At 36.4% G+C, this 21,382-nt stretch overlaps 1 pseudogene; it reads left to right on the top strand.

The window, feature by feature from the left end:
* Window positions 1–5,455: 5,455 nt before the first annotated feature.
* Window positions 5,456–9,251, top strand: LOC143593908 (BTB/POZ domain-containing protein POB1 pseudogene; annotated as a pseudogene).
* Window positions 9,252–21,382: the final 12,131 nt, after the last annotated feature.

A 21,382-nucleotide genomic window follows, 5' to 3' on the forward strand; every position in this document is an offset into this window, starting at 1 on the left:
TTTAGTAAAAGGTTTGATTATATTAAATTGATGCATATGGATATTTAGGATTATTTGATTGATTGTTATTATTCCATAGTTGCCTTGATTATTTTTTGTCATTATGATAGGTTGCTATTAGGTCATCTACTTTGTGTTTTTTACTATTTTTTAATTGATATGCATTAAGATCATAGGAATAATAATTATTAATTAATTAAACCTAAGTGTGCTGCTAAACTAAAATCTGTAAAGTGCTAGGTTATTGATAGATCTTTATTATCTAATCTTGCTAGATTTAGTTCTTCGTAATGAGTCCATCTAGGTTTGATTATTTATTATTGTCTATTGAATCAATTAAATATATTAAACTGCCTTTGATTTTCGCGCTGTAAGGTAAGATTTCGTATAGAGGAACTAGTTTGTAATTAATTAGGTGACCGTAAGGAAACTTGATTTTTAATACTGGTGAGTGTTAAAACTTATTAGAAACCCATATGTGTCTTCTTGAGAAGGGTCAGGGGTTCTGTTCGGGTTTTCTCTTAAATGTCTATTTTACGATCCCAGTCCATAACTAAATATTTTCCCAATTAACAACTGAAATTTAGGGGATTCTAGCCTAGGTAGTTATCTCATCATCATCTTATTTACCCAAACTTGTGTTTTCGTTTATTTTACTTGTTTTCCTTAATTCGTTTTAATTTAGTATTTTAAACAAAACCGACTTTTTAATAAACAAATAGTCGTGTCTGTATTAGTTGAGTCTAATTAGCTAGTTTACGTAATTTAAAGAGTCTCGTGGGTTCGATATCCGGACTTACTTAGCTGTACTAGAGTCGACCGGTTCACTTGCCGGTTAGTAGTTTTAGTTAAGTTAGGAGTCTAGAATTTATTACTTAGTGTCTAGATTAGTGTGTTTTTATATTACTACTTTTAGCACATCATAATACACTATTGCAAGATAATGAATTTATGGTAATCGTTGTCATCTATCCTTTCTGTATAAGACATCAATTGAAAAATAAGACATGGATCAAGTTCAATATCATATGGTGTTCAATCATTATAGTTCTCGATCTAGAATCAAAGTGGTCTAATTAAACACACAGTTAGTTTGGGTGAGGCCTCACACTATACCAGTTTGAATCAACGAGGGCGCCAAGATGTCTAGCTGTTACATATCATGTAAGAGTACAGAATCCCATCTTGATTACATACAAATCCCACTGAACTTCAGATCATTCCCAACCAATGCCTTTATTGTTGGCAGCTACGCGAAAGCGGTTGACATTGATCAAAGAATAACCTTTAGTAAACGAAAGTTCTAATATGTATCTCAGGTCTAAGGATACTAAATGAGTATACCAGTATCAAAACATCTTATAACTAAGATCCATGAAGATGATTTGATGCGAGTTACATCCAACGTCATTCATAATGAGGTCTGTGAGTTTGGAAGTCAACTCCTTGAGTCCAAAGTCAGAATAGTCTTAATTCAGAGTCGTTCCCACGAGTCTGACCGACTATGGATAAGTTAGAATACAATATTCATGGATTAAACGTATTAAAATAGAACATAGTTATATTATTCAACATTTGCATTTAACCATTAAATCAAAAGAGAACTTAAAGTATAATTGTTTGAAATGTTCACACATCCAAATACTAAATCAAAACAAACTACTAGCTAATCTAAGACCGATAGCATCTCTGTGATGATCATGCTTGTCCTGAGTCATCGGTTTAGTGAACGGGTCAGCTAGGTTTTGATCTGTGTCTACTTTGCTTATTATGATGTCTCCTCGTTCCATTATTTCCCGAATGAGATGGAACTTCCTTAGAATGTGCTTGGCTCTGTGACAAGACCCAGGCTCTTTGGCCTGAGCAATAGCACCTGTGTTATCACATAATACCTCGATTGGTTTATGAATACTCGGAACTCATCGAGATCAGCGATGAAATTCTTCATCCAAGCAGCTTCTTTAACAGTATCTGATGCAGCTATGTATTCTGATTCGGTGGTAGAATCCGCCACCACACTCTGCTTAGAGCTTTTCCAGTAAACAGCTCCTCCATTGAGAGTGAATACATATCCTGATTATGAGCGAGAATCATCTCGGTCAGTTTGGAAGCTAGCATCAGTGTAACACCTTACAGTAAGTTCTTCTTCCACTCCTCCAAACACTAAGAACATGTCTTTCGTCCTTTTCAGGTACCTCATAATGTTCTTCACAGCAGTCCAGTGGGCAATGCCAGGATTCTGCTGAAAACGACTAGTCATGTTCAGCGCATACGAGACATCGGGTCTAGTACATAACATAGCATACATGATAGAACCAATTGCTGAAGCATATGGAATTGCTTGCATGTGCTTAGTTTCAATGTCCGTTGCTGGAGATTGCGATTGTTCAACACGGTTCCTTTAGCCATGGGGAGAGCTCCTTTCTTGGAGTTATCCATAGAGAAGCGTGCCATTACTTTGTCTATGTATGTACTTTGACTCAGCCCTAGAAGCCGCTTAGATCTATATCGGTAGATCTGAATTCCTAGAATAAAAGCAGCTTCACCAAGATCTTTCATTGCGAAACAAGATCCCAACCAGTTCTTAACTTCCTTAAGCATAGGGATGTTGTTTTCAATGATCAGTATATCATCCACATACAGGATGAGGAATGATATAGTGCTCCCACTAGCCTTTCTGTAAACACAAGGCTCATCTTCATTTTTGATAAAACCAAACTCCTTGATTTTCTCATCAAAATGAAGATTCCAGCTGCGAGATGCCTGTTTAAGTCCATAAATAGACTTATTCAGTTTGCACACCCTGTTAGGATATTTAGGATCGACAAAACCTTCAGGCTGAACTATATAGACATCTTCAGAAAGATGTCCATTAAGAAAAGCAGTTTTGACATCCATTTTCCATATCTCGTAGTCATAGTACGCGGCTATGGCAAGTAATATCTTTATCGACTTAGTCATAGAAACAGGCGAGAAAGTTTCATCATAGTCAATACCCTGAGTTTGAGTAAAACCTTTCGCGACTAGCCGTGCTTTATAAGTCTGCACATTTCCATGCTTGTGTTCATGTCCGATGTATCAGCAACAAAAACTTGTTGATCAGACGTTCCAACTTCCTCAGCGGTAGTTTGTAGTTTTTGAATTTCTTCAAGATCGACAATATTATCTCCAGTTCCTCGATCGAGAATTTCCTTCTCGAGAAAGTGGCCCTTCCTTTTGATAGAAATCACATTTGTATCAGGATGCAAGAAATAATATCCGCTTTGGTTATAGTATCCGACGAAAACAACTTTTACGCCGCGAGGATTGAGCATATCGTCAGAATCACTAGTGACATAAGCATCACATCCCCATACTCTAAGGAAAAACAAATTGGGTTTTCACCCACGCCATATCTCATATGGGGTTTTGCTTACCTTTTTAGTTGGAGCCAGATTGACAATGCGGATGGCGGTCAAAAGGGCGAAGCTCCAAAAGGAATGAGGCAAGTTAGTTCTACACATCATTGATCGGACCATGTTTAGCAAGGTTCGATTTCTCCTCTCGCTCACGCCATTGAGTTGGGGTGTGCCGGGTGGAGTAAGCTGTGAAACAATTCAACGCTCTTTTAGATGATGTATGAATTCTGAGCTGAGATACTCTCCGCCTCGATCTGATCGAAGCATTTTAATAGTTTTCCCGAGTTGGTTTTCCACTTCGTTTTGAAACTCTTTGAACTTTTCGAAGGTTTCATGCTTGTGTTTCATGAGATACACATAGGCATATCGACTGTAATCGTCAATAAAAGAAACAAAGTATCTTTCATGATTTCTAGACATGGTTCTGAAAGGATCGCGTACATCAGTATGTATGATTCCTAGCAGATCCTTTGCTCGTTCATTCTTATGAGTGAATGAGCCTTTGGCGAGTTTGCCAGCTAAGCAGGATTCGTAGTCATCAAAAGAGTCTGATCCTGTGGATTCAAGAATCCCTTCGGATTGGAGTCTTTTAACTCGTGCCTTGCTTATGTGGCCAAGTCGGCAATGCCATAGAAATGTATCATTGATGCCAGATCTGATACGTTTAGAAAGATTATATACAACATTGTTTATTTGAACATCATTCTCATAAATACCATTTCGAGGTTTAGCCTCAAAATAAAAGATATCATTCAAATAGGCAGAAATAGCAATACCATTAAAAGCGTACTTAAATCCTTGTTCAAATAGTAAAGAAACTGAAATAATGTTTCTGGTCAAACCAGGTGCAAACAAACAGTTATTCAAAGTAACTACAAGGCCAAATGAACAAGCAAAATAATATGTGTCAGTTGCAAGAACTGAGACTCTCTTCCCATCACCAACAATGAGTTCCATGCTGCATTGTTTTAGCTTCTTCCAGTTTTCAGGCTCCTGCAAGACATTAACGATGTGGTAACCACATCCGGTATCAAATACCCATGTGTTGCTAGAGACAATGAAAAGTTCAATAACGTAAATAGAAATACCTTTAGAGGAGCTTTCACCATTGGTCCTCTGCCTTTTCAGCTCAGCAAGGTAGTCGGGACAGTTACGTTTCTAGTGTCCCATTTTGTTGCACTTGTAGCACTGGTGCTCCTCAGGAGGCGGCGGTGGTACCTTCGCAACACCTTTGTTAGTGTTGGTGGCAGACTTGGCAGCAACAGTAACCTTCTTGCTTTTACCATTATGACCCCGGTTCTTGGGTTTAGGCTTGACGACACCAGCAGATCGAACCATAAGAACTTGATTGTTTTTAGCGGGAATATTCATCTCAGCCGTCTTGAGCATTCCATGAAACTCCGGCACTGTCTTCACCCAGCTTTGTTAAAAATGATTGGTAGCCAACTACACAACGCATTTAGCCATTTAGGCCCAAAGCTAAAATTATAAGACCAGAAACATGACTTTATGCGGAAAATTAGTAGAATGCCCCGGCCAGCCCCTTTACCCCTTGTGAATACATAAGAAAATAAGACAAAAAGAAACCCTTTTTCTATTATTTAAAGAAGAAAATAAAAAAAACAGCCGAAATATTGGAACATGATTAAAAGCCTTGGTTTAGAGTGAGCGGCTTAACCAACGCGCAACACTTCATTAGTAATTGTCTATTCCCCTACTTATTTATTGGGTTCAACCTAAAAATACCGTACTATACTCTACAAAAAACGTAAAAATTATGGGCTCACTTGAACCTGTTCCTTATCACTTACCTTCCCCCCCACCCCCACGTATGTAAGTTCAAATATTGGTTCTACCTTCCTATTAAAATAATTTGAATTGGAACTTGGATTACTCAGGAACAAGAGTTAAAACCTTACACATTAGCTCGTCAATTTTAGCGGCAAGAAGTCCATTTTTCTATAAGGTGATTTGATGTTCAGACTAACTCCAAATTAGTGATTTTGTTATCATATTAATTTTCTTCTTGTTTCTTCGTGGAGTTATTTTCAAACGGTATGAAAGAGTCACATCAATGTCATGCAACCTTACAAATCAATTCAACAGGTTTGTGGTAATTTTTTATTTGTGTTTTACGTGTGTTTATGTGTAACTAGGTTGCATACTGTGTGATACACGGTTGGGTAAATAATATTAATGAATATAAAGATGTATTATAAAGTCGAAAATACTACAAATTAAAGAATAGAAAATGAAAAAAAAATACATAAAATAAATCGTTAAAGATATCTTTATATACAAATGCTCCTTAGTATGTATTCATATACACAAAAAAGATAATAACAAATAATTACATATATTCTGAACGTATTGTATCTTAGTTATTCTAGCACATAAAAATGGTCATACAAACAACAACAACAACAATCATACCCAGCATATCCCACAAATAACTAACGTTACCTGTAGGGTCTGGGGAGGGTGGGATGTAGACAGACCTTACCTCTATCCCTAAGAATAGAGAGGTTGCTTCCACTGAGACCCCCAACTCAAAAATAGGTAGATAAAAAAATAAAAAATAATAATAATAAAATAAAAAAAATAAAAGAAAAAAGTAGTATATAAATACTATACTAGAAACAATAAACCAGCGGTAACATTTAAGCAGCATCTACAATGGATAGACTAAATAATAATAATAATAATAATAATAATAATAACCATAAATATAGAATGAAAATAACTAATATTGAAAATAATATAATACAAAGTTATAAAGAAATAACCCCTCCTTCTACTGGTCCTTAACCTTAATTCTACGTCTCCAGGAAGTCCTATCCTGAACGTCTTGGCCTTCAATGGTGATTTGAACGTCGTCGTCATCGTTTACTCCACCAAAGTCACAGTAAAGATACTCCGTCTTTGACCGACTAATCTTTAAACCTTTACTCTCTAAAGCAGCTCGCCACTCCTCTAGTCTCATGTTGATATCTTGTTTACTCTCGGTAATCAACACAATATCGTCTATGAAGAGCATGCACCATGGAACAGGCTCCTGGATTGACTTTGACAACTCGTCTAGGACTACCGCAAAAAGAAACGGGTTCAACGCTGATCCATGATGAAGGCCTACCTCCACGGGGATGAAGTCAGTATCCCCCACAGGAGCACAAACGCTTGCTTTAGAGTTGGAATACATATCCTTAATTACCTCTATGCATTTCCCCGGAACTCCTCTACCTTCAAGGCTATCCCAGAGAAGTTGGCGTGGAACACAAAACACAAAACTTTCAAAGCACAAAAACATTTAAGCAGCATCTATAATGAATAGACTAAATAATAATACTAATAATAATAATGATAAAAATAATAACCATAAATACAGAATGAAAATAACTAATATTGAAAATAATATAATACAGAGTTATAACAAGAAATAACCCCATCTTCTACAGGTACTTAATCTTAATTCTACGTCTCCCGGAACGTGGAATAAAAATGTTCATAATATTATCGAAACACAAAACTTTCAAAGCTCTAGTAAAATATATAAATATACGGGTTAGGTTATAATAAGAAGTATAGTTTTTGTAGGAAGGATAGGAAGTAATCTTGTCCATTGATTTTGAACATGGAGGGTTGAGATTAGTTTAGGTGGAAATCATGTGTGAAAATAAGGGAAAGGGCATAAAAGGAATAACACATTTGTTGACTTTCTCTCTCCACATACAAGGCATATGCAAAATTCCCCCATCATTTTAAAACGTCCATAACTTTTTTTTACGACGTTTTTATTGAAAAACAAATTCATCATAATAACGAGTGTCTTTTTATCTTTTATATGAGTACCATATTGTTATATAAAAATTAAAAAAAAATTAGTGGGTTTTTTACGTATTGTGTTTTACAAAATTGTGTTATGCAATTATATTTATCATTGTGTTTTTTTTCTCATTGTGTTTGTTTCCATTGTGTTTTTTACGTTGTGCCATACAATTGTGTTTTTTATTGTGTTTTTATCATTGTGTTTTTTTTTCATTGTGTTTTTTTCCATTGTTTTTTTTAAATTGTGTTTTTCATAGTGTTTTCATTGTGTTTTTTTCGGCAGCCGTTTTCCGATGACTTTTTTTCGGTGAATTTTTCGACGATTTTTCCGGTGAAATTTCTCGAGGATTGTTTTCCGGTGACTTTCCGACAACTTTTCTAGTGAAATTTTCCAACGAAATTTCCATAGACTTTTCCGGAAAGTTGGCGGCGGTGGGTGACGATTGTGGTGGCGGTGGGCGGTGGAGTGGTGGTGGTTGTAGGAGATGAGTGAAGATGTAAGTGGGTTTTATGTAAGTGGGTTTTTAAAAATTAATTTAAGTGGATTTTGAGATTAAAATAAGTGGGTTTTGATACTAAAGTGTTAAGACTAAAATACCCTCCTTTATAGCCTTCTTAGGAAAATCAAACTTTTTATTTGAACCTAACCCATAAATATGCAACCTACTGGGAAATTGTAATAACATCGGTTACATATTTATCAATGATGAATTTAATTATCCTAACTTACTTAATTTACTTAATTTAATTATACAAGTTGAATTTCGAAGAAAGAACAAAAATAGTGCCAAATGGCACAAACGTTTGTTTTTATTTATTAGTATAAAGATTTTTTAATTAATATATCATTTTCAGAGGAAGTTTTGGTTATGTGGAATTTTTATTTAATATATCATTTTCAGAGGAAGCTGGTCTTATGAAGCTACTGAAGTTTATGTATACCAATAATTTGGAAGTTTTAACTGCTTGTGATGTGCTTCATGTACTAAAAGTTGCTGATAAATTTGATGTTGGTTCATGCGTGAGATATTGCAACCGTTTATTAAGGAATCTACCGATGACACCTGAATCTGTACTAGTTTATCTTAATCTTCCTTCAACTATTTTAATGGCTAAAGCATTTCAACCACTAACTGTTGCCATCAAGCAGTTCTATGCTGTTCATTTCAAAGACATAACCAAGTATACCTTCCTCAAAACAAAATCCAAAATGCTTAATTATTAGTGAATAATTTAAAAGTTTTATAAATAATGGCAGGTTTGCCACTTGTTGGTGTGGAGGCGATTATAGCTAGTGATGATCTCCGGCTGATATCGGAAAATTCAGTTTATCGTTTTGTCATCAATCGGGCTCGGACCCAGTACCCTAAAATAAGGGACCGTCGTCAAATCATCGCTAGCCGCCTTGCAAAGTATATTCGTTACCCTTACATGACACGTGCAATGCTTACAGATCTCCTCACTTGTGAGGAGTTCGACCCTGAATTTGCCCAAAAGATAGTAACTGAAGCAGTTTCTTTTAAAGCCGAGGTCCCACAAAATACATATATAAGGGATGAAAACTCTAAGCTTAACAGTAGATTCGTGCAACGGACCTACATGATCCAGCCCATTAAGATGGTTGAGTTCCAACAACCACGTCCACATTGTGTAGTGTAGTTAGAATTAAAACGTGATCTGTGTGCTAGTTTGTTTACATCGGGCAGTGTTTTTTCTCAATCATTTTACTTGGGTGGCCAACAATTTTTCTTGTTGGCACAAAGTTACAAGGATCGTTTCGGGCTTTTTTTATTTATGGTTAAGGAAGCAGGTGGTTCAGCTTTTGACTATGAGTTTGCAGTAAGGTACTCAAAGCCAGCTCAAGAGTTTGTTAGCATATTCAAAAGGAGTTATACATTTACGGGTGGAAAGGCGGTTGTGGTCATGCTTTTGTTAGCAATTCCGTCGACTGATGTTACTGGGGAAGATAGTGTTTATTTCATTTATGATGTTTATCATGTTAGGGCGGAGCTTACTGACATGCGTTGAGAAACTAACAGCCAACATCTTAGATTGAACATTAGTTGTTATACATGATGATTATTTATAAGAGATAAAATCTTAGATGAATTTTTACGGTATTTTGAATTTATCGTTATTTTATGTTAGCATGGTTATATGTTATTAAGGATAAAGTTAAAATACAAATTGAGACAAAAATGAGAAGTAGAAGAATGATTATGATCACACAAAAAACCTTTTAAAAATAAATTCAAAAAAAATATTAAAAAAATCATAACTCAAAGTATAAATAAAAAACTAAAAAGTTTCCCCATCATTCCAGTTTAAAAAAAACGACGAAAACACACAGTGTCGAGATCAAAGACACAATGACGAAAATGAACAAAAGACACAATAGATCGCAAAATATAACACAGTGCCAAACAACATATAACACAATGTTGGGTAATATAACACAATATCAAGAAAAAAAGACACAATGTCAAGGGAAAAAGACACAATCAATGACGAAAATAAACACAAAACACAATGGTAAACAAAAAGACACAATGATGTTTTTCACTCAAAATTGCGTTCCTTTTTTTTTCTTTTATTTTTTGAGAACGAGAAAGACGGTGGAAATATTTTTATGTTTTTACTTTTTTCGTTTTTTATTAAATTTTGAGTTATTGTTTTTTTAATGGGTTTTTTGTGTGGCTGTAAATCTTCTCATACTTTTCAGTTTTGTCCTCCTTTACAGAATAATTTGGCCCATGTTATTTAGCGCGTAATTACTTATTTCAAATCTTGTAACCAAAATTATCTTAAACATCATTCTCTTAGTCAAACAATATCTTTGGAAACATATAATTGTATTCAATGTATTTAATTTGTGATTATTCTCTTTTCTTTGTAGTCTCAATGTTTGTTAGGCTATTATTGTATTTATACCTTGTATCATGGCAAAGAATAAGACAGACAATTATTGGTTCCTTCATGGTATCATCATTCTAGGGTTTCTTTCCCTAATCACCTACGATCCACCACTGACTTCGGTCAGCCTGTTTCTTACTTGACTTCGGTCACTCCCATCCACCTTCACACACCATGACCGATAAACAAGAACCTCTTAAGACTACCTCATCCGGTTTATACCGTAACCAACATACTACATAAGGTCCGTATGATCGATGGTACGTCAGTTTCATATGCTTCTTGGGTGAAACTCTTCTAACTCCATGCACGTGGATATGAAGTTGCTTCACACATTGACGGTACCCCAGCCCCTCTCAAAACCGATTCCGATTTTGCTTCTTGGCAAAAGATTGACTCCATTGTTTTGTAATGGATATACGGCACCTTGTCGGAAAAATTCCTTGCCCGTGTCCTCGAAACCGAGTCAACATCTTACAAGGCATGGATTCGGGTCAAGAAACTTTTTTACAATAATCGGGATCCTTGGATAGCCGCACTTGAGCAGCATTTTGTTACTCTCAAACTCCGCAACATGCCGTCTCTACCTGACTACTGCCAACGGCTTCGTGAAATAGGAAGCCAATTGTCCGATCTCGATATTGCGGTGAATGATGAACGCCTCGTAATCCAACTTGTTCGGGGTTTGCCACCCGAGTTTAATGCCACTGGAGCCATTATAAACCAATCTCTACTGTCATGGGAAGACGCTTGTGAAATGCTACAATCTGAATATGATAGGCAAGAGGCATGTGACCAGCCCGATCTTATTGCTGCAGCTGTGGCACATGACAATTCTAGTGACAAACCATCTGTGCACAACCGCCGCCACTCTTCAAGCCAATCCAGTTATGGCGGTCGTTCCTCTAACAACAATAGAAGGTTCAACACCAAGTCAGACCCACATAATAATTCAAGGTTCCACCATCAGCCATCTCGTTCAAAAAGGTCCAATCCAACCCAATTTCATTCCGGCCCATCTTAGCAATTTCAGTCCAGCCCACAAGCTCCCTGGCCCAACTATTGGAATCTACCACCTCCACCTCATTACCCCTATCCCACTCAATCGGGCTGGGCTCCGGCTCCATGGGCTGCACCATATCAACCTGTGGCACAGGCCCAATAATCCAAGTCTTTGCCCACAAGGAATCAAGGTACCAGCTCCACTGCTCAGGCACATGTTACTGACTTTGATGCACTCAATCCTACTGATTTGTCAAATGCATTTGCTGCTATGAAGACTGAAGATGCGGACGGTTTTTGGCACATCGATACGGGGACCACCTCTCGCATCATGGGTGACCAAGGTAAACTTAATTCCCCTTTGTTACCTAGTTCAATAACTTCTATACTTGTTGGCAATGGGCAGCGCATTCCAATCCTCGGATCGGGTAATAGCACAATTCCCACTTCCACAAAACCTTTACATCTTAAAAACGTCCTTTATGCTCCTAATATCATTAAAAACCTACTTAGTGTCCGTCAATTCAATATTGATAATTGGACATCCATTGAATTTGACCCATTTGGTTTTTCTGTGAAGGACTTCACAGATGGGAAGATCCTAACGAGTCATGACAGTGACAGTCATCTCTACCCGCTCACCAACATTACAGCTTCCGCATTTCATTTTTCACAAGAACAAGATTTTTGGCATAATCGTCTTGGCCATCCTGGATTATCTGTTTTTAATTCTCTTATTATAAATAATTTAATTTCATATAGTAAACGTAATCGTGAACTTGCTTGTCAATCTTGTCAATTATCCAAGAGTAAACGTTTACCATTTTCATTATCCTTGTCACAAACCTTATTGCCATTTGACATCATCCATTGTGATTTGTGGACCTCCCCGGTCCCAAGTAAAACCGGATATAAATACTATATGGTACTCGTTGATCACAAAACACAATACACTTGGATATTTCCTCTTAAATTTAAATCCGAGACTTTTGAAAAATTTGCCAAGTTTCATAAATTTATTCTCACACAATTTAATGTTCACATAAAATCTTTTCAGTGTGATTTAGGGGGTGAATTTAACAATCACTACTTTAAAAATCTTGCAAATTCTAAAGGACTCCAATTTTGTTTTTCATGTCCTCAAACCTCCCAAAAAAATGGGAAATCTGAACGCATGATTCGACAATTAAATGAAATCATGCTCACCCTCCTAACTCATGCTTCTTTACCCCCAAACTTTGGGGTGAAGCACTTCACGTTGCTACTTACCTCCACAATATTTTACCTACTAAACTCCTAAAATTTCACTCACCCATGGCCGCCTTATATCAACGACACCCCACCTATGACCACCTACGAGTGTTTGGTTGTGCTTGCTACCCTAACGTTTCGGCAACACGACCACATAAACTTAGCCCACGTTCATATTTGTGTGTCTTTCTAGGCTATCCGGCTAATTTTCGTGGATATCAATGCCTAGAATTATCAACGGGCGAGGTCATTTTGTCCCGACACGTCATCTTTGACGAATCCTGTTTTCCATTCAAAACCATTTCACCACTAAATTCAACCGACTACTCGTTTCTAGACTCCGATCCATCTCAAATTTTATTCCCATCTCACACTACCACTAAAAATCCAACCCAAGCATTCCCTTCAGCAACCCAACAAACCCCCTATCCACACCATCGGCCCACTCCACTCACCCCACCAACCCACCTTTACACTCCTCACCTAACCAACCTCCACCATCCAAACACACCCACCACCTCTGTACACAACATACAACACCCCACATATCCCACTAACCCACATATTAACTCTCCACCACCACCTATCCTAAACACCTGGACCCACCCCATGACAACCCACCTCCGTGCCGGTATTTCCAAACCTAAAACCCAATTTAACCTTCACACAAACTCAATCTCACCATTACCTACATCTCATCTTACCATGTTAAACGATCCAAATTGGAAAGCTGCCATGCTCAATGAGTATAACGCGTTAATGAACAGTAACACTTGGGAGTTAGTGCTGAGGCCACCCGATGCCCATGTTATTCGATGTATATGGCTTTTTCGACATAAGTTTAATGCCACCGGTCAACTACAACGATATAAAGCACGACTTGTGGCAAATGGGAATTCTGGACAGGTTGGAATTGACTGTAATGAAACGTTTAGTCTGGTGGTCAAACCAACCACTATTCGTACCATGCTCAGTTTAGCCACATCGCGGTCTAGGCCAATCCATCAATTGGACGTCAAGAACGCCTTTTTACATGGTGACCTCAAAGAAACGGTATATATGTTCCAACCACCAGGATTTAAAGATCCACAACACCCAACACACATTTGCAAATTAAAAAAATCGTTGTATAGACTCAAACAAGCGCCGTGTGCGTGGTTTGAACGATTTGCCACATATTTACTCAACTGCGATTTTAAAAGTGTTGTTTCGGACTCATCATTATTCATCTACAAAAAGGGCGACCAAGTGGCTTACTTATTACTTTATGTTGATGATATAATTCTAACTGCATCTCACACAAGTCTGTTGCGTACCGTTATCGCCTCTCTCTCCAAAGAGTTTGCTATGTATGATTTGGGGAAACTCCATCATTTTCTAGGCTTCTCTGTTAAACATCAACATGGAGGTTTATTTTTTTCCCAAGATACATACGACGAGGACACCTTGGCTGGGGCAAATATGACCACTTGCAAACCGGCTGCCACACCAGTTGATACTTCTGCCAAGCTAAGTGCAAATTCCGGTCCACCTATTGCTGATCCGACACTATACCGCAGCCTCGCCAGTGCACTTCAGTAACTTACATTCACCCGTCCAGACATATCATATACGGTACAGCAAATCTTCCTTTTCATGCATGACCCACGAGAACCTCACCTGCACTTTCTTAAAAGAGTCTTGCGTTACTTACGTGGTACCACTTCTCATGGGTTACATATCCGCCCTTCTCGGTCGACGTCTCTCACTGCATACTCTGATGCGGACTGCGGTGGTTGTCTCAATTCCCGATGCTCCACCTCGGGATATTGTATTTTTTTGGGCACTAATTTAGTCTCATGGTCGTCAAAACGTCAAGCCACTATCTTGAGATCTAGTGCTGAAGCAGAATACCGTGGTGTTGCAAATACGGTCGCCGAAACGAGTTGGTTGAGAAACCTCTTACTCGAATTATTCGTTCCAACTTGCCAAGCCACGATTGTGTGTTGTGATAACTTATCGGACGTATACCTCTACGAAAACCCGGTTCAACATCAACGGACCAAGCATGTTGAAATTGACATTCATTTTGTTCAAAACAAGGTTCGAGTTGGTGATATCCGTGTACTTCACATACCCACCGACTACCAGTATGTTAAATTTTTCACAGAAGGACTACCATGACCTCTCTTCTCCAGATTCAAGTCCAGTCTTTGCGTTCATGGTCCTCCCGCTAAGACTGAGGGGGTGTCTTAGTCAAACGATATCTTTGGAAACATATAATTGTATTCAATATATTTAATTTGTGATTATTCTATTTCCTTTGTAGTATCAATGTTTTTTAGGCTATTATTGTATTTATACCTTGTACCATTGCAAAGAATAGGACAGACAATTATTGGTTCCTTCACATTCTACCCAAAACTTTTATAAAGTTTAGCATAATATATTCTTTTGATAGAGGAGAATTGAAAAGGATAAGCTTCAATTATACCGATGGGAAATTGACATTCAGATTGGAAGGAAAGTCTCGGGAATGTTCGCTAGCTGAGTTTGCTACACGAATGGGATTATATAAAGATGATGAACTAGCTAGTAAAGGACACTTTTCTAGGAGGATTGATTGATATCCCTGACAATCAACACCATTTACCTTTTGGCAAGAGATAGCAGAGGAGTATAAAGTCAATCGCTCTAAGAGCACAAGGCTTCAAGACCCGTTGCACCGCTACATCCATCGGGCAATCACAAATTTCATTTCAGAAAGGAAGGGGACTAGGGCGGTGGTTTCAAAAAAAGGATTTATTTTTCTTGTACTCCCACCTGTCACGTGCAATGTGGCCCATGCCTAGCTCGATACCTCACATCAAAATGGGTGGTGGAAAACTATGAGATGCCAACCTTATAGTTTTTCCACCCACCTTAGAATGTAAGATGAAAAACTGGTAGGGTATCAGCACGGATCCTATAAGATTGTGCTAGGTGAGTAAGAGCATTCTCGTCCTATCCTTCAAATTTTTGTGAGAAAAGTTTGTAAATTATAGGGTGGGGTTTTGATTGGCTGTTAATGTAAATTATAGGGTGGAGAGAGAAAATGTAGTGATTTTTTGTAAATTTGAGGAAAAGGTAGTGATTTTTTTGTAAATTATAGGGTGGAGAGAAAACAGTAATGATAAAAATATAAAAAAAAAATTATTTAATTAAACAGAAGAGAGAAATGTAATGTTTTTAGTGTAATTATAGAGATGAGGATGAGGAATAGATTGAGAATGCTCTAATATATGTTCCTCCACAAATGATACTAGATTCTAAGGTTGTTTTGAGTCAATTTGGATAACTTTTATTTGATATGGGTTGGGATGGATCAAAAGAATTTTACAAGAAGGTCAAGATGGGTTGGAAAAATGTTAGTGACTTTTGGTTATAGGATAGAATGGGTTTTGTTTATGGGTTAGAATGGACTAACACATGCTTTGTCCAATTTTATTTCAAACAAAACCCACGGAACCGAATAGAAACTGATAAATCGAAACCGAAATCATTGAAACCAAACATATGCTGAAACCGACCGAAATGAAAAAAAAAAAAGAAGCAAAACCGAAGTGAAAAAATGAAAAACCTGAACCTGAACCGAGACAAAGCCAGTTTTTTTTAAGGAACGAGGAAGGCGAGGGAAACATTTTAGTTATTTTACTTTTTGCGTTTTCGATTTATATTTTGAGTTATTATTTTTTTATTAAATTTTTTTAGTATTTTTTTGAGGGGTTTTTGAAACCCTTTGCATTTTAACCTTTACTTGGGTCAAGGTGGATTAACTTTACCCATATTGACCCATACCCATCCTAACCCTCTATTTTAAAAATCCACCCTGACCCATACCCATCCTAACCCATCACCCAAATCCAACCCAACCCACTCATATTGCCACCTCTACCAGATTCCTTTTCCCTACAACACTTGACCAGTGAGAGTACAAGAAAATTAAATCCTTTTTTTGAATATTTCATTGCTAAAAATCAGGGGTGCTAATCTTGACCCAAACCATTTCAAATGGAGCAATTTGATTTGTTTTAAAAATCATATGGGTTGGTTTGGGTCATAGATTTTACTAAATTGGTCAAAATTGGTCACTTGAAATTCTTTATTCTTATTTTCTGGTTAAAATGGGTCAACAAATTTAAAGAATTAGCTTGATGTGGGTAAGTGTCTTAAGGAAAAGTGGTAATTCGGATTGAAACGGGTTTTGGATTGGAACGAGTTCGGTTTAGGTTTTGGCTCGGATCATGTTTTGACCCAACACGAGTTTTCGCACTGGACGGGTTGGGTTTCGGTTTCTTTTGTTTCTTTTTGGTTGATTTCGGATTCGTTTTCGGTTTTTTGCTTCGTTTTGGTCTGTTTTTTCAGTTTCATTTTGTTCGGTCTCAGTTTGTTAGTTTCGTTTTGATCATTTTTTTTCGGTTTTGATCAATTAGGTTCGGTTTTGGTTTTTTGTTTCGTTTTCATTTCTCGGGCTTTTTTTTTCTTTTCTTTTTTTTGAACGACGATAACGGAAGAAACGTTTTAGATTTTTTACTTTTTTCATTATTTTATTTATATTTTGAGTTATGATTTTTTATTTTCTTTTTAGAGGTTTTTTATCTTAATAAAAAACCCTCTAAAAAATTCAAAAAAATTAATAAAAAAATCATAACTCAAAATGTAAATCAAAAATGAAAGAAGTAAAAAAACTAAAACTGTTCCTCCGTGGTCCTTGTTCAACAAAAAAAATGACCCGAAACCCGTTTTGACACATTCCGATCCGGACCCATTTCGACCCGAACCTGTTGACCCTAGCCCGTTCCGACCCGAACCAAAACAACCATTTCTTAATTAACCGATTTTGACCCTAACCCGTTCCGACCCATGATCCGTTTCGACCCAACCCAACCCCTAATTATTATTATTATTATTATTATTATGATGATGACAGATGGCTAACCTTGTAGGTTTTGTCATTGGACAATCGGGTATATAACTTGGCAAAAGTTGGTATTTCTTTGGGCAAAGGTTGTATCTTTCTTACTCTTCCAATTTTTTTCAAATTATTGGATGCGCAATTTACAAAGTATTAACTATATTGCAGATTACCTACACTTTTTGGCTTGCTTATGACGTTTTACGTCAGCACAAACTTCGACTTTTAAGTTTTAAGATCAAATTTACCATGTCATCAACAAATAATCACTAAAAAGGTTTTCTTTATATTGGTATATTGAACTTTGGAACTATTGATCTATTAGGTTGTTTCAACTTGAAAATCTAAATGGTTGATTTCATTTTTTTAAACAGTTCCAAATTTTGCTTTCCTTTGTTAGAAGGGTATTTTAGTCATTTCGTCTACACGGTTTTGAGTTATAAACAGTGGCGAAACTTGAACGAAAACACGGGGAGGCCAGAATCCAGTATGTATATAAATTTTCATTAACGTAAGGGGCCGGGTTCAAAATTTCAGGCGAAAACGAGTAAATTTACACCGCGTATAAAAATTTTCGGACGAAAATAGATAAATGTACACTACTTAGCGGAAAAACAGGAGGGTCGGAGCCAACCCTGGCCTTGACTAAGCCTCGCCTTGGTTATAAAAAATAATTTAATCCGATAACTTTGTTAAATTTCACTTATGCTCCATGTATCCGATTCCAAGCAAGCACATCAGAGTTGAAGAGCACGGTTATGATCTCGATCCAAATATGAAAGCATCTTCGGCTTTTTGGCGTGTCATGATTTTTTCATTTACTCACACCATTTTGAAGGATACCGGATTTTATTAATCATTGTTAGAGCATTCTCAACTGATCCCCTATCCCCATCTCTATAATTACACTAAAACAAACTACATATCACTTTTCTGTTTAATTAAATAATATTTTTTTTGTACTTTAATCATTACATTTTTCTCTCTTCACTCTATAATTTACAAAAAAGTCACTACATTTTCTCTCTCCATCCTATAATTTACACTTACAACCACTCAAAACCCCACCCTATAATTTACAAATTCTCCTCACAAAATTTTGAAGAATCGGATGAGAATGCTCTTAGGATAGAAAGTAATATGAGGTTAATGATAATACGGTGATAGTAGTTACACATTTATTTCTATGTATCAAACATTGAATGGTTTTGATGTTTTAGGTGTATATATAATGGAGAAAATTCTCAAAATAGGTATTTATGAAAACAAATTTCAAGTGTTAGGTATGATTTTCAAAGAATTTCAAAATTAGGTATTATAAACTAGTCGTGACGAGTAGATTATTTTAGTACACGAGTAGTTTGCAGAGCCAATTAAAACATGACACGTGGCCATAAACTAACAGTGACGAGTACGTTCACTAACCATCTAGTCGCCACGACTAAAGAAGTTGCATGCCTCGTAATCAACACCCACGAGCACTGTATAAATGGTTTAGTCTTGACTAGTAGATTACAACTTTCTGAGACTCGAGTAGTTTACTAAACTATCACACTCCAACTTAGGGCCTAGGAGTGTGACCAATATTTGATATCTGTTTTGTAAATATATCGAAGTTATGGTGTAATTTTAGCGAAAGACTTAAATATTTAATATATTATTAATTTACATTGAAAATTTACTTGGGAATTAAATACCCAAGTTGAAGTTTTACAAAATATTGTTTTTAATATTACAAGGATTTTATAACAAAATTGAGCCATCATACGGTGCGAACTTCTATCTTCTTGACGACTCTTAATCCTTGCTATATATCTGATGTGGTCTAAATTATACATATTATTTTACAAATATTCCCTACTATTTTGGATACTTTTGAACCAAGTTTTTATTGAATATTATTAATATTTGGATCATGTGTGAGTTTAATGGTTTCAAGAGACAACGGGCTAAAATGAAACACTTTTACTAAGCTTGAAACCGACGAATGAAGGGTCGAGCATATGTTATATATTACTGCTTAATATTATTATAATGTATTAACTATTATATACATAATATTTAGATTAAAAGAAAATAAAGATACTCCATTATGGAGTTATAATCAAAACAAAAGAAAAGAAAAAAAATGGTATAATAATAATATTATGATTGGAAAGTCAGTGGGTACAAGAAAAGGAATTCTACGAGCCGCTATATTATTCTTATTATTATTTTATTATTTTTTTATGAAGGTCGTCGGTGGAAGATTTATATATCTATTCATAAAGAGACTGGAAGGAGAACCCTATTGGAGATAGCCGCCAGAAAATTATTTTACGGAGAGCAGAAGCCGTGAACTTGGTCATTGATCGGGGACAGCACATAATCACCTCAATTTTGGATTGATTGGTGGGTATAGAACAAGAACAAAAAGTCAAAGTGTTGAGGTTTATTTGGCTGGCTACTGTTCATCCGTAACAATTGTTTTCTCGAGAAGTACCGTGCAGCCGCAAGTCAATTTTTTTCGGAGGTGTTCGGGTTCATGCCTACTCATTCAAACACGGCTGTCTTATTTTTACTTCTATTATTTTTATTATGAACTTTGATGTTGAACTTGTATATTTTATTGTTTTCAACACGATTATTGGCTAAACCTTTTTAGTTATCTAGGCTTGGATTGATGTTTTGTGATTGATTAAGGGTTTAAACGGTTTTCGGGAATTGTTTATTGGATTTTGGTTAATTAAAAGTTTTGATCAGATTTATTGGATGTTATTTATGCGTATTTACTTCTGATTTGTGCTTGAATGAATGTTTCACATGTCGCTTGATTGAATGTTTTTCGATTATAGGTGCATGTTAGGGTTGTTTACTGTGTGTTTGCAACTTGTTTCTGGTTTATTGAGCTCATTCACCATAGAAACTGATTTTTTTAGCATATTATTAGAAGTTTATATTCTTACTTGTTTAGGTATCCAACGGGTGATAAGTTGTCGGGTTTGTTTTTGTTAATAGGGTTTTAGGTTAAACTGTCTGACAGGAAGTTTGCCTAGTTTTCCTTAGTTTCACTGCTTACCCGTGTCCTTTAGATCTCTTCTAGACCACCCCGTGTACGTAGGTGCATTGAGATAGTGAAACCGACGGGTTAGCTATTTTTTTTAGGGTAATTAATCATAATTGGTGAACTGACAGGGGAGCCAATAAACCGGTGCTTTTACATGATCTTTAGGATTTCCTCTTAGGTGACACCTTGAGAGTGATTAGGGATCCATTAGGTTTCCTAGGGTTCATATTTTTTTGATTCCTGGTTCAAGTAGCATTTTCCCGTAACCGATAAAAGCCCGAGTCATCACAATTCGGATTCCTTGCCTAGGTAACACCTTTCTCATTAGTGTTTTTATCTAAGTCTTAGAATTTTAAGTTTAAATTAGTCTAAGTAATAATTAGTTTTATTATAAAATAAATAAAAATCCAAAAAGAATCTTTTCCTTAATTATTAGTTTATTTAGCTTTTAGAATCTAAGTTCGTTAATTTAATTAGTGTCTCTAGGGTTCGATATTCCCGGACTTCCCATAGCTATTCTACACCCGATAGGTTCACTTCCCTGTTGCTAGTGGTTTGGTTTAGGGTATTCTAGGTTTTTATTACTCGTTGTGCTAGGTTGATTAATTGCAATATTTTTATATACCACTTAAAGCGCATCAATATCATCAAACTAATTACCAACAAGTGGGATTAAAATACATCAGCTATGTGCTGATGAATCGCTATGACTCTAAAAGTATATAAATAACAATTATAATACAAATATAGTTTTCTTGACAAGCTCAGCAGATATATTGCTACACCCGGTATATGTAACACTGCCCTACACAATACACAAGTCTCCGAGCAACGTAGCCCATTCCGAAGAACTTAAATATGACCGTTAGCCCGCGGCCACGTAGCCTTTGATTGTTTAGGCTGAACAATTATGTTTGGATTCAGACACGTGTATTCGGTCTGAGTTGTTTTATTCTCTAATTTGTATTATAACGTTTTAGAGATCACGTAATCTCATGCAAATGTTTGATTGAC

Source organism: Bidens hawaiensis, unplaced genomic scaffold (genome assembly GCF_021521415.1).
Source record: "Bidens hawaiensis isolate Kalapana, Puna unplaced genomic scaffold, B.hawaiensis_p1.1 tig00001692_1, whole genome shotgun sequence".
NCBI lineage: Eukaryota > Viridiplantae > Streptophyta > Magnoliopsida > Asterales > Asteraceae > Bidens > Bidens hawaiensis.